Genomic DNA, 14,358 nt, shown 5'->3' on the forward strand with positions numbered 1-14,358 from the left:
CAAGATAGACGACCAAACACAACTTGACGAAGCCTGTGGGCTGGGAGGGCTGATATTCTGTTGCAGCAAGAAAGGTGTGGGCACATGTAGGCACAAGACGTCTTGGGTTCATCAGAGGATGACCTGGTAAGAAGTAGATTTACAAGTTGTCTTAACAAGTCAGTACATCTTCAAGCTACTTCCCATTGTAGTACTATTATAAATGAGTGAGAGGAAATCAAACTGCTTTAATTGCATATATATATTTTAAACAGGAGAATGTATAAGCTACCTGGGATGTTAAGCTCATGTGTCAACTTGGCCAGGTGATGGTATCCAGTTGTTTGGTCAAGCATACACTGGTGTGATTGTTACCATGAGGTTATTTTATGGACCTAAATCTCAGTATGTTGATTGTACCTACGTCTGGTTACAGGAGATTGCCTTCAGCAAGGAGAGACATCTCGTCCAATTGATTGAAGGCCTTAAAGGGAGCAGTGATGATTTCAGTGGTTTGAAGGAAGGCTGTCTGTCTCTTCAGCCTTCAGGCCTCACCTGGGGTATTCACTGAAAACCTTTGTTGGATTTCCCGGCTTGCAGCCTGGCCTGTGGAAACTGGGCTTGCCCGTCCCCACAGTTGCATGTTTCTCTAGAGAACCTTAAAATTTTCTCTTATAGATTTGATAAGTTAGAAATACTTTATTACTACTTACCTAGGTATACTTTTCTTTAAAAACACTATAGAGTTTCTCCAAAGCACTTCGCTGTAAATTACTTCACATTTTCCTTTCGATTTTCACAAGCAGCCTTCACACAGAGCAGGCACTGGAGATCCTTGTCAAGCTGTGTTGAACTGAATTGAATTGCAACCCTTTTCCAAATAGCAATGCCCGACCTGCTGTTCTGTGAAGAGATTTGGCTTAGGATTCAGATTCCTTTATCTGGACCTGATGGCCCACTCTGCTCTTTGCCTAGTTGTGTGACTTTAAACAAAACTCCCTTTGCTTGTTTCCTCCTCTGTAAACTGGATATAATAGAAGTTCTGATGTCATAGGAATAACTGGTGAATTGAGAGAAAGAATCCAGACGAAGGGCTAAGAAAAGAGTATATCAAGCACTCCCAATAAATAGTAGTCGCTCTTACCAGCTTCATTTTATGGAGGAACAAGGTGAAGTGAGGGTGACCAGCTCAAGCTAACGCGGTTGGCAGGCTGAGGTTGTAGAGCACCGCTCTTCTGAGAGCCTGTAAAATATCCAAGATTGTGACTGTGAGAGTCAATCTACTGAAAACCAAATATTTCTAGTTTGCCTCTCTTTGGGTAAGTGGCAGGATTGCATTTCCCTGTTGCTAGTTTCACACAAGCAGGACACATGGACCCATGAGTAAAGTTTCTCCTGGAGTGGCAGAAAGAGGCCCACACAAGTCAGGCCCAGAGACTGAGCTGCTGTCCCTTCACTGCAGAGCTCCCTTTGTCCACAGTCTTCGCTTTGACATTTACAGATACATTCTTGTCTCACAAAATCTGTTTTCTCTGGGCATCCAGAAAGGCTGATTGGTCCTAGTTTGGGATCCACTGTGTGAGTGGGCACTCTCCTGGGCCTGTGTGTGGGGCTGGAGCTGCCTGGCCACAGCAGCAAGGTAACAAAGAGATTTTGGAACAGAATAGGTCACTTGTTCCAAGAGTTCTGGATCAGTGCCGGTTCTTCCTGCCGGTACGGGAAGAGAGGATCGAGGGGGCCAGAGAGTAGGAGACCCAGTGAACCAGGCTTTCCAACAGAAAATCAGGTCCTAAATGCTTGGCAACCTGTAGCAGGTCATGGATGAGAAGGAACAAAAGGACAAGCCAGGATGGACAAGATGTTCTTTCATCACTTAGAACAGTGTAAAGTCATCGTGACTACCCAGCCGTGGAAAGGGAGGGGGCCCCCGGCACTCGTCCCTGCTCTAGCTGAGGGCGTTCCTGCCGCCCCCCCACCACTTGCAAGTGGGTGCGGGCTGTGCTGCCGTGCACCTGGGTCCTGCACCGTCCACCCGGCTTCTTGTCCCTCCCACCGGTCTCTGGACCCACGGCCCAGCTCATGCAGAACGCTCTCCTCCTGCCACCAGCAGGAAGGGATGGCACTGCGCATGTCAGGACCCCCACGGAACATTCCTCTCTTCACCCCAGCATAGGCGCAGGGGTCCTGCAATTTACTTCTGGCTCTTTCTCCACCTTTACAGTCTCCTCAATTTTTTAATAAAGAGCTCTATAGGGAATACTCCAAGCAGCCCTCAGCCAGGGAAGGCCCTGAGCCCCTCACCTTCAGCACTTCTACAAGTGCCAGGAGTTGGCATTTTGTCTGCAAACAGTCTAGACTGACTTCGAGGCGGTCAGAATCTGAGACCATCTCTGGTTCATCCTTCGTGCTTTCCTGGCACATAGGGAACGACTCGACCTTTATTAAGCAAATAGAGAAAGACTGGAAAAGACCATCAGCACCAATGAATGCTAATTGCAGCTGCTGGCACACCCCATATAGAAGTCTGCAAGACATATCATCAAATGTCAACTAACTGGACATACAACTTGGCTGGAACCTGAGGGTGTTAGGCTAGATGAAAAAAAAGGCAAACTCGAAAGGTTATGTACCAGAGAATCCCATTTATATGACACTTCAGATAGCATAAGTATAGAGATGGAGAACAGATGAGGGGTTGCAGTGGTTGGGGGTCCTGTGGTGACAGCACAAATGCTTCCTGGACTGTGATGGTGGTTACACAAAGCTGCACGCATGATAGACTTGCACACACACAAGTGTGTGTATAACTGGTGAGATCAGAATAAGGGCAACGTCAGTGTCGTGGTACTGGTATTACACTCCATTTATGCAAAGATGCTATTGCTGGGGAGGAGGGCACAGGTGGTGTGGGACTTCCCTGTACTTTTTGTGTACAACTTCCTATAATTATTTCAAAAGAGAGAGTTGGGAACAGATGTGGCCCAAGCCGTTGAGCACTCACCTTCCACATGGGAGGTCCCTTGGGTTCCTGGTGCCTCCTAAAGAAAAAAAAAAACAAAAACTAAAAAGAAGGTCATCTGGGCAAGGAGACCCTCCCCAGACCTCACCTTCCCGTGGCCCCGCTATGCTCTGACAACCCTTTGCTGCAGTTTTCCGAGCTTAGCCTAGATGAGAATACAGCTGGCTTAGGGTCTGGGCCACAGAACAATGGAGGACTGGGGGCAGGTCAGTGGTCCAGCAGGCGGTTTGGGCCAGACTTCAATTTTCAAACCTCCTGTGGGATCTAGGAAATAAAGGAATTTGGTGCAGCTGCCTTGCCATTTGCTGTTCTTTGAAAGCGAGGCCGACAGCAGGCCCAGGTGAGTACCTGTAGTAGGAGTTGTGGTGGTGAAGGGAGAATGCCACGCTGGAGGCATTGGCCCAGGGAGGACAGTGGGTGGCTTTCCTTTCTACAAGATCCGCTCTCCCCCCTTCTCCGTGAACTGCATCATTCAGCTTCTTTGCCAGCTGTTTCCTGGTTGGGTCTAAGGGTCCCTAATAATTGAGCCTGGTATTTAATTAAAGAACTACCTGTAAGCCACTGATGGTCCCTGGCTTTAAGTGTGTGCTTTACCTGGTGTGGGGTGTAGGCTGTGAGAGGTTGCCCCCAGGTTAATTTGGGGGTTTGTTCAATTACAGGGCAGTTGCCCCGCTGCTCTCAGGCCAGGTGGCCAGCCTTGCACTGTGTTATCCAGGGGTTTGGAGAAACAAGCTACTGGTGGAGGAATCTCACCCAGTTTCTAGACTAACACTCCTGGAGCCACTCCCTACTTCTCAGTTACATACAGAAAGAAAGGTTTGTGAGGTTAGGAAATCCTAGGGCTGGGGCTAACTAAGCCCTGTGTTAAGGCATGGGAGGCAGTTTCTTGGCCCGTTCCCAATTCTAAGGGTTGGTTACTAGCCCCTGCAATCGCATTGTAATGTGGCCGGGCTATTTCTCCAAGCCTGGGTATCCATGGTCTACAGTCTACCAGAGAGGGGTTTAGCAAACAGCCTAGACCTTGATTTTCCTTCAGTTCCCACTACAGGGCAAGGCTGAGATGAAAGAAGTCCAGAGTGGGAGGTCAGGACTGGGCAGGTGGCTCCCATATCAATTAAGAAATTAGTAATCTTACCTGCCATATCAAGGGTCACCCGAGGCTCCTCCTGGCTGATGGTTCAGTGTTGTCCAGGGAGCCAGTCCTCCTCGGTTATGGTAAGCAGGGCTCCTTGGGGAGCCCCAGTCCTTCTGTGGGGAGCAGTGCACTCCTGGGCCCAGTGCCCATCCTTTCTGCACCTGGGGCAAGGCCCTGGTGGGTGCCAGGGGTGAGGTGGCTTGAGGCAGCCACATTTCCAGGGCCAGCCTTTCCACCCCGAGCAGGTTCCTGCTGACGTGCAGCCTGAACTTGGGTGGCCCTGAGATGACAAGGTGCCTTTAACAGTGACTGCTACAAGGTGAGCCTGTCTCCAACCCCCTGCCTGCTGCTCCTTACCTTCTCCCTCTTGGCGGTGTTTGCTGAGGGCTGGGAAGGTTGTTTCTAAAAGAGCGTTCATGGAAGTCTGGGGGCCCATGGAAAGCTTTTGCATCTTCTTATGAATATCTGGGGCAGACTAGCTGATGAAGTAAGTCGCTCTGAGGGTCTGTCCCTCCTTAGAGTTAGGATCTACTGGAGTCTATTTCTTTATTACCTCCACCAGCCTTCCTTGAAATAAGGCTGGGTTTTCCTCTTGCTCCTGAGCAATTTCCCTGAACTTACTGTAATTGGCCAGTTTGGTAACGTACTTCCTCGTCCCTTCAAGGAGGCACACGGCCATGTGATCCCCAGCCTTCAGAACTGCCTGTCCCCTTTGATAGTTCCACCCAGGGTCTGTGTTAGGAGCTGCTGCTGCACCCACCACATACCGATTAGGCTCTTGGGGGGGTCAAGTCTATCAGTGTGCCCTCGTGCCTCAGTCCTGGTGCTGTGCTTTTCCTCTAGGGTGCAGCAAGTTGAAAGAAGAATGTGCATGTCTCCCACGTTAGTTGAAAGATCATTGTGAGGTGCTGGAACCCCTCAGGAAATTTGGTGGGGTCCTCGGAAAACCAACCTAACTTCTCTTTGCATTGTGCCAGCTCAGCCATAGAGCAGGGGCCATGCACTGTAATGGCTCCTGCGTCCCCATTAGCCACTTCTCTTATAGGGTAGAGACCCTCGGACTTCCTACCTGGGTGGAGTGAGGCTCCACTCCTGTACATGTGCCAGACTAGACCCAAGGCACATGGGGCGGTGCTGAAGCCCCTGCTGGAGATGAACTTAAAGGGGCTTCTGGGACTGGAGCTGGGTCATAAAGAGGTGGGCTACGAAGAAGGGGGTCATCCTTCTCAAGATGGGGCTTACTCTGCGTTCCAGGGTTTCCATCTGCATAGCATTCTGACAAGAACCCCTTGAGCTCTTATTCTGATACAAAGCTATAAAAAGCTAGACACAGAGGAATTCTACCCATTTTCGCTCCCTTCTACACAGCAGGGCTAGCTGGAGTATAGGGTTGAAATTGAGGGTCCCATTTAGCAACCACTCTTGGTCATCCTCTAACTTGTGCTGCAGCCACGTGGTATTGCAGAGAGAGATTAGCTGCTTTTTAGATCATCAGTGGGCAGGTTGTTCCAGTTTCTGAGAAGGCACCCCAATGGGGAGTCTGCTGGAATGCTGGAAGAGACGCATTCTCCCAGGATACATGCATTCATCAGTCTTGGAGTCCCACTGCTAGATCTGCCTGAAGAGACTGCCAGCTGCCCCAGAATCCTGGAGGTCGGGAGCTGTATGAGAGCTCCTTTTATGGCCACTGCCAGGGACCAAGATCTGCATGGTAATGTTTGGATATACTCATAGTGGAAACAATTAAAAACAACAGCTGGGGGGGTACTGGGTTCCTGGCCGGGGGATGCTCTGTCGTGGTCCCTAGGGGAGCAGCAGCAGTCCCCCAGGTGCAACGGTAAGGACCAGGAAGGAATGAGGGTCCAACAGTGAGCCCCTGATACTAATGACTATGCTTGTGAGCCTATATGCCTGAAATAAGAACAAGGCCTAGAGCAGCACTGTGCCTGGGAGTTTCCTCCTGACAGCCTTCATGTTACTCAAATGTGGCCAGTCTCCGAAGCCAAACTCAGCATGTAAATGCAATACATTCCCCCCCAGCGTGGGACATGACACCCGGGGATGAGCCTCCCTGGCACCAAGGAATCACTATCAAATACCAGCTGATGATGAAACTAGAAAATGACCTTGAATTAAAGGTTCAATGCAGACCAGCAGAATATCCCTGTCTACATATAATAACAGGAGTTTAAAATGCTGTTTGACCTAATGTAAGGGGGAAATGGAAAGGAGAAATGAGTTTATATGGCTATGAGTCTCTAAAAAAGGGTCTGGAGGTTGTCAGAAGGATTGCCCCTATGCACACCTGAGCAGAGTCTCAGAGACAGATAAAGTAGATACAACCCCAGGTATTGGTTCTTTTGAGGGCTAAAGACACCCAGGGGTTCTATGGTCATGGCAGATGGGGTTCACTGCCATGTAAGTTGGCCCTTCTTTGGAGCTGGTGTTTCTGCGTGATGGAACTGGACTCAGATGGGATCTCTTTTCACAAGACTTTCATGCTACTTTACTGGAATTGTAGTTGGTTGCTGGGGTTTAAGATATATCTAGGGGATTTGAATCTCTGGACTGACAATATGATAGCCAGGCCCTGAGCCTCAACAGACTTCAACTCCTACACTCTGATTTATTGGACTTACCCCACTCAGCTAACATGGAGCTGAAGAAGGTCAACCACCACACCATGGAGCCTAGAGTGCCTACAACTGAAAGCAGGAGGATTGCATCCAGTATCCATGTGGAATCTAAGCCCCCACTTGACGTAGATGTGCAATGGACACAACCAATCCAAGGTCCACAGAGAAAATGTGGCATTGGTGTGGGAAAAGTGGCCATGGTGGCTGCTGGGTGTGGGGAATGGGAGGAAGAGATGAGATGTGGAGGTGTTTTCGGGACTTGGAGTTGTCCTGGGTGGTGCTTCACGGACAATTACGGGACATTGTAGATCCCCCCAGGGCCCACTGGATGGAACGTGGGAGAGTATGGGCTATGATGTGGACCATTGACCATGATGTGCAGTGATGCCCAGAGATGTACTTACCAAATGCAATGGATGTGTCATGATGATGGGAGAGAGTGTTGCTGTGGGGGGAGTGGGGAGTGGGGGTGGTGGGGTTGAATGGGACCTCATATTTTTTTAATGTAATATTTTTTAAAAAATGAATTAAAAAAAAAAAAAGAATGTCAACCACCACACCATGGAGCCAAGAGTGCCTACAACTGAAAGCAGAAGGATTGCATCCAGCATCCATGTGGAATCTAAGCCCCCTCTTGACATAGACGTGGAATGGACACAACCAATCCAAGATCCACAGGACGGAGGAATACAGTAAGGATTAGAGTGGACTTACTGATATTCTATTCATGAACTATTGTGGTTAGTAATCGAAGAAAATTTGGCATTGGTGTGGAAAAAGTGGTCATGGTGGCTGCTGGGTGCAGGGAATGGGAGGAAGAGATGAGATGTGGAGGCATTTTCGGGACTTGGAGTTGTCCTGGATGGTGCTGTAGGGACATTTACCGGGCATTGTATGTCCTCCCATGGCCCACTGGCTGGAGCGTGGGAGAGTGTGGGCTGTGATGTGGATCATTGACCATGAGGTGCAGTGATGCCCAGAGATGTATTCACCAAATGCAATGGATGTGTCATGATGATGAGGGAGAGTGTTGCTGTGGGGGGAGTGGTGGGTGAACTATCAAAATGATTGTTAGATTTCAGAGTTAGACAATTGGGTATTGGAGAACAGCAATTGCAGGCAAGGATTTATTGAGAAAATCCAACAGGAAGAGGTCTAAAGATAGAAACTTCAGCCTGCCACTGGCAGAGGCAGTCATGAATTTATATAGTACATCTATAGGCGGGAACACACTTAGTTAGTGCGAGCAGGTTGGGGCTTGGGTAAGAACCGAGGGTCTATAGGGATGGCTGGGGGTGGTGGGCTGCAGCAGTGAATTCTAGAGGTATGGGATGGGTTGGTGGGGTCGTGTGGGATCTTTGTTATTCTTGTGAGGAAATGAACTGTATCTGGACCAGTAGGCTCTGGATGGGGGGCTTTTCTATGTCAGGGGATGTGGCTCCTTCTGAGTATATGGTTGGTTGCACATTCACAATGGGGCAGGTTAATAATAAACTTGCAACTTGTGCAAGTTGTGGCTATTGTTTGGGTCAGGGACTAAGGATATGGCCTAGTCCTATCAATGATCAATGCAATACCAATCAAAATCTCAGAAGATGTGATAGTGTGAAGCTATATGGACTCCAGAAAAAATATGTTCTTAAAGTTAATCCATTCCTGTGGGTATAAACCTATTGTAAGCTGTCCTTTCGATTAGGTTACTTCAGATAAGGCATGGCCCAGGGTGGGTCTTAATCCTCTTACTGGAGTACTTTATAAGCAAGATGAATACAGGGTGGGGGGAAGAGAGAGCAAGAGAAGCAAGAAACTGAGAGAAAGTCATGGGAACCAGAAGCTGAAAGCAACAAGACCATGAAGAGAAGAGAGAGACCAGTAGATGCCGTTACGTATCTTGCCATGTGACAGACAAACCAAGGATTACTGGCAGCTGGTTTTCAGGGAGAAGCATTGCCTGAAGATGTCTTGATTTGACATTTTTCTAGCCTTAGAAACTATAAGTTTATAGGCTAATAAATCCCGATCGTAAAAGCCAACCCATTTCTGCTATATTGCTTTCATTAGCCTAGCAGACTAAAATAGAAGACTTCTTTTTTTTTGGTGGAGTTTGACAAGTTGATTCTCAAGAGTGTATGGAGCAGGGACAGTTACAGAAATTGTATGTCCTCCCATGGCCCGCTGGGTGGAATATGGGAGAGTGTGGGCTATGATGTGGACCATTGACCATGAGGTGCAGCGGTGTTCACCAAATGCAATGAATGTCTCATGATGATGGAGGAGATTGTTGTTAAGGGGGGAGGAGTTTAAAGAGGGAGGTGGGGGGTATTTGGGGACCTCATATCTTTTTAATGTAATATTAAAAAAATAAAGACAAAAAAAAGAACAAAGTTGAAGACAAACAAACAAAAAAACAAACAAACAAAAAGTGTATGGAAATACAAATCAACTAGGATGGTTGACATAAAAAAGCCTGCCAATACCAAACAGTGGCAAGGATATGAAACAACTAGAATTGTCATATATTGATGGTAGGAGGACAAAGTAGTATAATCACTTTGGAAAACTGGGTCTTTTGTTGTTGTTATTGTTGTCTCAAAAATAAGTATTTCTAAGATCTGTTCACTTAAAAGGCTTAATAGCAATAAAAACCCAATAGCAACGAGAATAACTACGACACAGATTTTGTTCTCTAAATGCTAAAAGGAACCAGGGTTCCTTGGAGGAATGACTGAGTCTAACTCTGGGACAGGAAATACAGATGAGCTGGAGAATTTTGTGTGTGTCAGAAAGCAAGGTAGGCGGTGGACTTGGCCCAGTGGTTAGGGTGTCTGTCTACCACATGGGAGGTCTGCGGTTCAAACCCTGGGCCTCCTTGACCTGTGTGGGGCTGGCCCACGTGCAGTGTTGATGTGCTCAAGGAGAGAAATAATAAATAAATCTTTAAAAAAAAAAAAAGAAAGCAAGGTAGCTATCAATAGGACACACAATTGTGATGTATATATCTTCAAAAAATACAATTTATAAAAGTGATGTGGTAGGGAATGGGGAGTGGGTTATATGGGAACCTCTTATGTTTTTTGTTTTTTATGTTTTTTAATGTAACATTCCTTGTGATCTATTAATTTAAAATTAAAAAAAAAAAAACAGAAAAGGGACACACAAGCCAGTGAGAGGAGCTTTTATTGGCCAAAGAAGGAACTTCAAACATGCTGAATATATAAGAGTCCACTAGTCTATAAAGACACTAAAAAGCAAAGAAAATATATACAAAAGTGAGCAAATAGATAAAAACAAGGCAAAACAAAAATATGAACAACTCATTGAGCCCCAATGGCCATCAACACTTTACTCAGAAACTTGGCAGTTTCAGAACTGAACCAGAATGAATCCTTCCCTTTCTTGAACAAATTGTATTTCAGTGTAATCAGTTAATATTCATAATACAATGATGATTCAAATTTCATTTTGGACTTTTAGAAAATCCAGTAAGAAATAGTTTAAGTAAGATGCCATCAATTATAAGATACACTATAATTTTATAACTATAAACTTATAATTTTATAATTTTATAAAAAAGACAGAAAATGCTGATAATTAAACCATGACTCCAACCTAAGATGTCATCAACTCTAAGAGGCAGTCCAATATCAGGGATATTAAAATATGAAAAACATTTTAGTTTTAGAATTGAGAAAATAATATATCTAGTTAATGCTCACAAAGGTAAAATATTTTTCTCTATATAGTTTGTGTTGAAATCTAAGCCTTTAAATAAATACAGCTTTTTCATACCTTTGTATGTATTAGTCTAATCTTGCTAATGTTTCCAATATTTCCAAATGTAAATATTGGAAATATTGTAATGTTGTTAATGTTTCCAATGTTTCCAAATGTAGTAATGTTAATATAATAATAATAACATGAACTTACTGATATTTATTAGAGAAACACTCTATCTTTAAATTTCACTCAAAATATTAAAGTAGAACAATCTTATAGGTCTATGTAATTTTACAGTATTGCCTAGGGTTTTCTAAGAACGAATTTATAAAGACATAAAAGCATGTCTATTTCCATGTCTCCATTAGAATTAACTGCTTTTAAGTACCTATTCATATAATGATCATTTATATTTTATATTAAGCAAACTCAAAAAAATGTAATAACATTAGCTTTAGTATAGGGTCTAACTTTGTTTTGCTCAGATAAAAAGATGTCATTCCTGTATTTTCATTTTTATAACATATATCGAGCTCATTATTATCACAGAAATAGTCGTTTTAAAATGATTAATGGATTTTAAAAGCTGATTTACTGAGAGACATTTCTGTTTAATTTAATTAGCAGCATTAGGCAATGAGTTTTTTAAACTGCTTTATTGAACTGTAATTCACAAACCATAAAATCCACCCATCTGAAGTATACAATTCAATGGCTTTAGTTGATTCATAGAGGTTATGCAATCATCACCACAGTCATTTAGTCATCACCATCAGTCTCTCTTTCCACCCCTCTCCCACCCAAGTGCCAGCACTAGCCAAACCCTAATTTATTTTGTGACACTATAGATTTGCCTATTCTGGGATTTTCATCTAAATGGAATCATACGGTGTGATTTATGTCTGGCTTCTTTCATTTAGCACAATGTTTTCAAGGTGCATCCATGTTATATAGTACGTTGTTCGTTTATGGATGAATAATAATCCACTTCATTATTGTATTATTATTGTACAGTTATAATTGTATTGGACTTCTAAATCATCAGTATTTCCATAGCAAAACCTTATCACTGTGGCTTTCACTACCCTTTTCCAACCTGATCTGAATTTCTAGTCCTTCTCTAAATTCAAAGTATCTGTCCCAAGCTAAGATAATGCCTCATCTTCATCACAGATTCCCTCAGCCTCCTTTGTTGTTGACCTGGAAATTTCTTAACTGAGCCCAATGTAATTTCCATTATGATCTGGCTAAAGCATACCTGTGTCTTCAGCCTAAGGGAAGATGAATCATCTCACAGAGATCAAACTGTATTTTTCTGAGTAATTGCTCTTTTTGAACCATCAAAGGGAGTCTGTAGCTGTTACGCTTACTGATCTCTGCACGGTGTGTCCTCTTTCTCCAATATTCCTGAAGATTTCCTTATCTTGATCACTAACCATGTTGTTTCTCTTGTTTTAGGGGACTCTACGTTCATTAAATGGCTTCCTAAATTATATATCCACTCAACAAATACTTATTAAGAGTTTTTAATTGGCTAGGTGCTATACTAGCTGACCGTCTCTGCTGTTATGAGACGGATATAAAAAAGAGTGAATAAGACAGTTATTTACATTTTGATGAGTACTCTGAAGGAAATAAAACAAGGAATGGGAACAAGAAAGTGTGTGTGTGGAAAGCTAGTCAAGAAAGGAATAGTTCAGGATTGAGACAGGGCTGGTGCTTGATATGGGAAGGAGCCATCCATCTAACAGGAGTGAGGAAGGACATTCCATATGGCGTGGACAGCATCTATAAAGCCTCTGAGTCAGAAAAGAGACTCATGGGTGTGAAGAAGGGAAAACAGACTTGAAGCGCAGGAAGGGAGAGATTGGCAAGGGTTGAGAACCAACAGAGAGCAACGTCTATACACATTATTGGGGTCTAGTTGTCCAGATGGCAGCCGAAGCTCAACTATGCTAACTATCAAAATGAATCAGTCAGATTAAAAAAAAACAAAACAAAACCTGGGTCCATATCTATTCTTGGTGTTCCTAGAATTGGCAGAGCTCTGAAAATTTTGGGCAAAGTAAGGAGTTTAGATTTTATTCTCAGGGCTCTAAGAAATTGTCAAATGAGTTTAAGGAGAGGAAGGAGTGAGATGATTTGGTCAATGTTTTAAGATCATTCTTGCTGTTCCATAAAGAATGGGCTGGAGGACGGCGGGAGTAGAGGTAAAGAAGAATAAAAGTCGTCTAAATTGCTCTCTGTTTTGGTATTTCACTTCTTGAAGGAAATTTGCTTCTCCCACTTTGTGTTTTAGATAAGAAGAAGAGGGAGAAACAGAGAAAATGTCCTCCCTTTTCTCCCTCCCTCCCTCCCTTCCTTCCATTACCTCCTTTATTTAGGAGGAGCTACAGAGCACATTTCTCATGTTTCCCCACTTCCTACGAAGCATTCCACTGAATATTAAACCTAAGTAAATATTTAGGAAACTTTCTTCCTAAATTGTGCTTAGGCTGTGAATTATCCAGATATTTAGAAGGTGAGATTTTGTTTGCACATTGAGTAAGTTATATTAGTATTTTTTTTTTATGGAGGCATGAGGCCAGGAAGCATTGAGGGACCCAGGTTCTAAGCCCTTCCCAAGGATATTTCCAGAATTCCATTCCTTATCTAAGGTGTTTTTTTAGTTTTTTATTATTTTCAGATAAATATAAGTACTATATCATTGAATAAAGTTTACTTTGGATGCTAACCTGGTTCCACAAGTTGGATTTTATTTTATTATTTTATTTTATTTTATTAATTTTTTTGGGTATTGGGGCTAGGGATTGAACCTGGGACCTTGTATGTGGGAAGCCAGCCCTCAACCACTGAGCCACATCAGCTCCCCTGGTTGTTTTTTTCATTTGTTTGCTTGTTGCTTGTTTGTATTTTTAGGAGGCACCGGGGACAGAACCTGGGACCTCTCATGTAGGAAGCAGGTGCTCAATGGCTTGAGCTACATCCACTCCCAGTTGGTATTTAACTTTCAAAAAAACTTAATTTTTGTTTATGTGTGTTTATTTTTCCATTAGATTCGACTAGGCATTTGGCTAATCCTGGAAACACCATTTTAAAGAAATCTTCCTCTAAGAAATGAGGCTCTAAATAAAGGCCTCTTCCTTATTAAGAATTTGGCAAATTCAGTAACTTAGGAAATCAATTTACAGTGTTTTTGAAAAGCAAGCATTTTTATAGAGATCCCCTATGACCCAAGTTATTACACTCGCACATATCTTCCCGGTGTGCAGGGAGAACTCAATATTTTCTATTACATACAAACTGGTACTGAGAGACTAACACTTAACCTTTTCAATTGCAACTAATACTTGTTTATTTGTTGAATGCCTGCTGTGTAGGAAGAGAAATGTTTAAAATATGCTTCCTGCTGTCGAAGAACTTATCACACCTACTGCCCAAGGTTAAGGTTATCTTCTCTGGCTTGGGTCAGGGTCCTAGGGTTGCAGAATCGGCCTCTCTCGGGATCAGCCTCCCTCTCCAGTAGAGGGAAAGTGCTGCACCAGCCCGCGGCCACGACAGGTGCCAGCACCTCCTGCCCACAGAGGCGGCTCTGGGGGCTCAAGCTGGAAACCTTCCCACGGCTGCACAACTCCAGTTCTCTTCCTCCCTCTCTAACCTGTCCTGGGGTCCTGCCCTTCTCTGAATTGCAGCTAACTGTCTCAAGCAGATCCGCCCCATCCTCACCCCCGCTACACACATCGCTACTCAGAATCTTTTTCTCTGCTGTTGAACAAGATTTCTGTCTCCTCCAATGAGGACAGGTCATTATCTCAACCGTGAAGACAGCTGGGGCTTTTCCCCCATAATAACTGATGCAAGTTGTTTGTAAT

The sequence above is a fragment of the Dasypus novemcinctus genome, chromosome 27, assembly GCF_030445035.2.
Source record: "Dasypus novemcinctus isolate mDasNov1 chromosome 27, mDasNov1.1.hap2, whole genome shotgun sequence".
Lineage (NCBI taxonomy): Eukaryota > Metazoa > Chordata > Mammalia > Cingulata > Dasypodidae > Dasypus > Dasypus novemcinctus.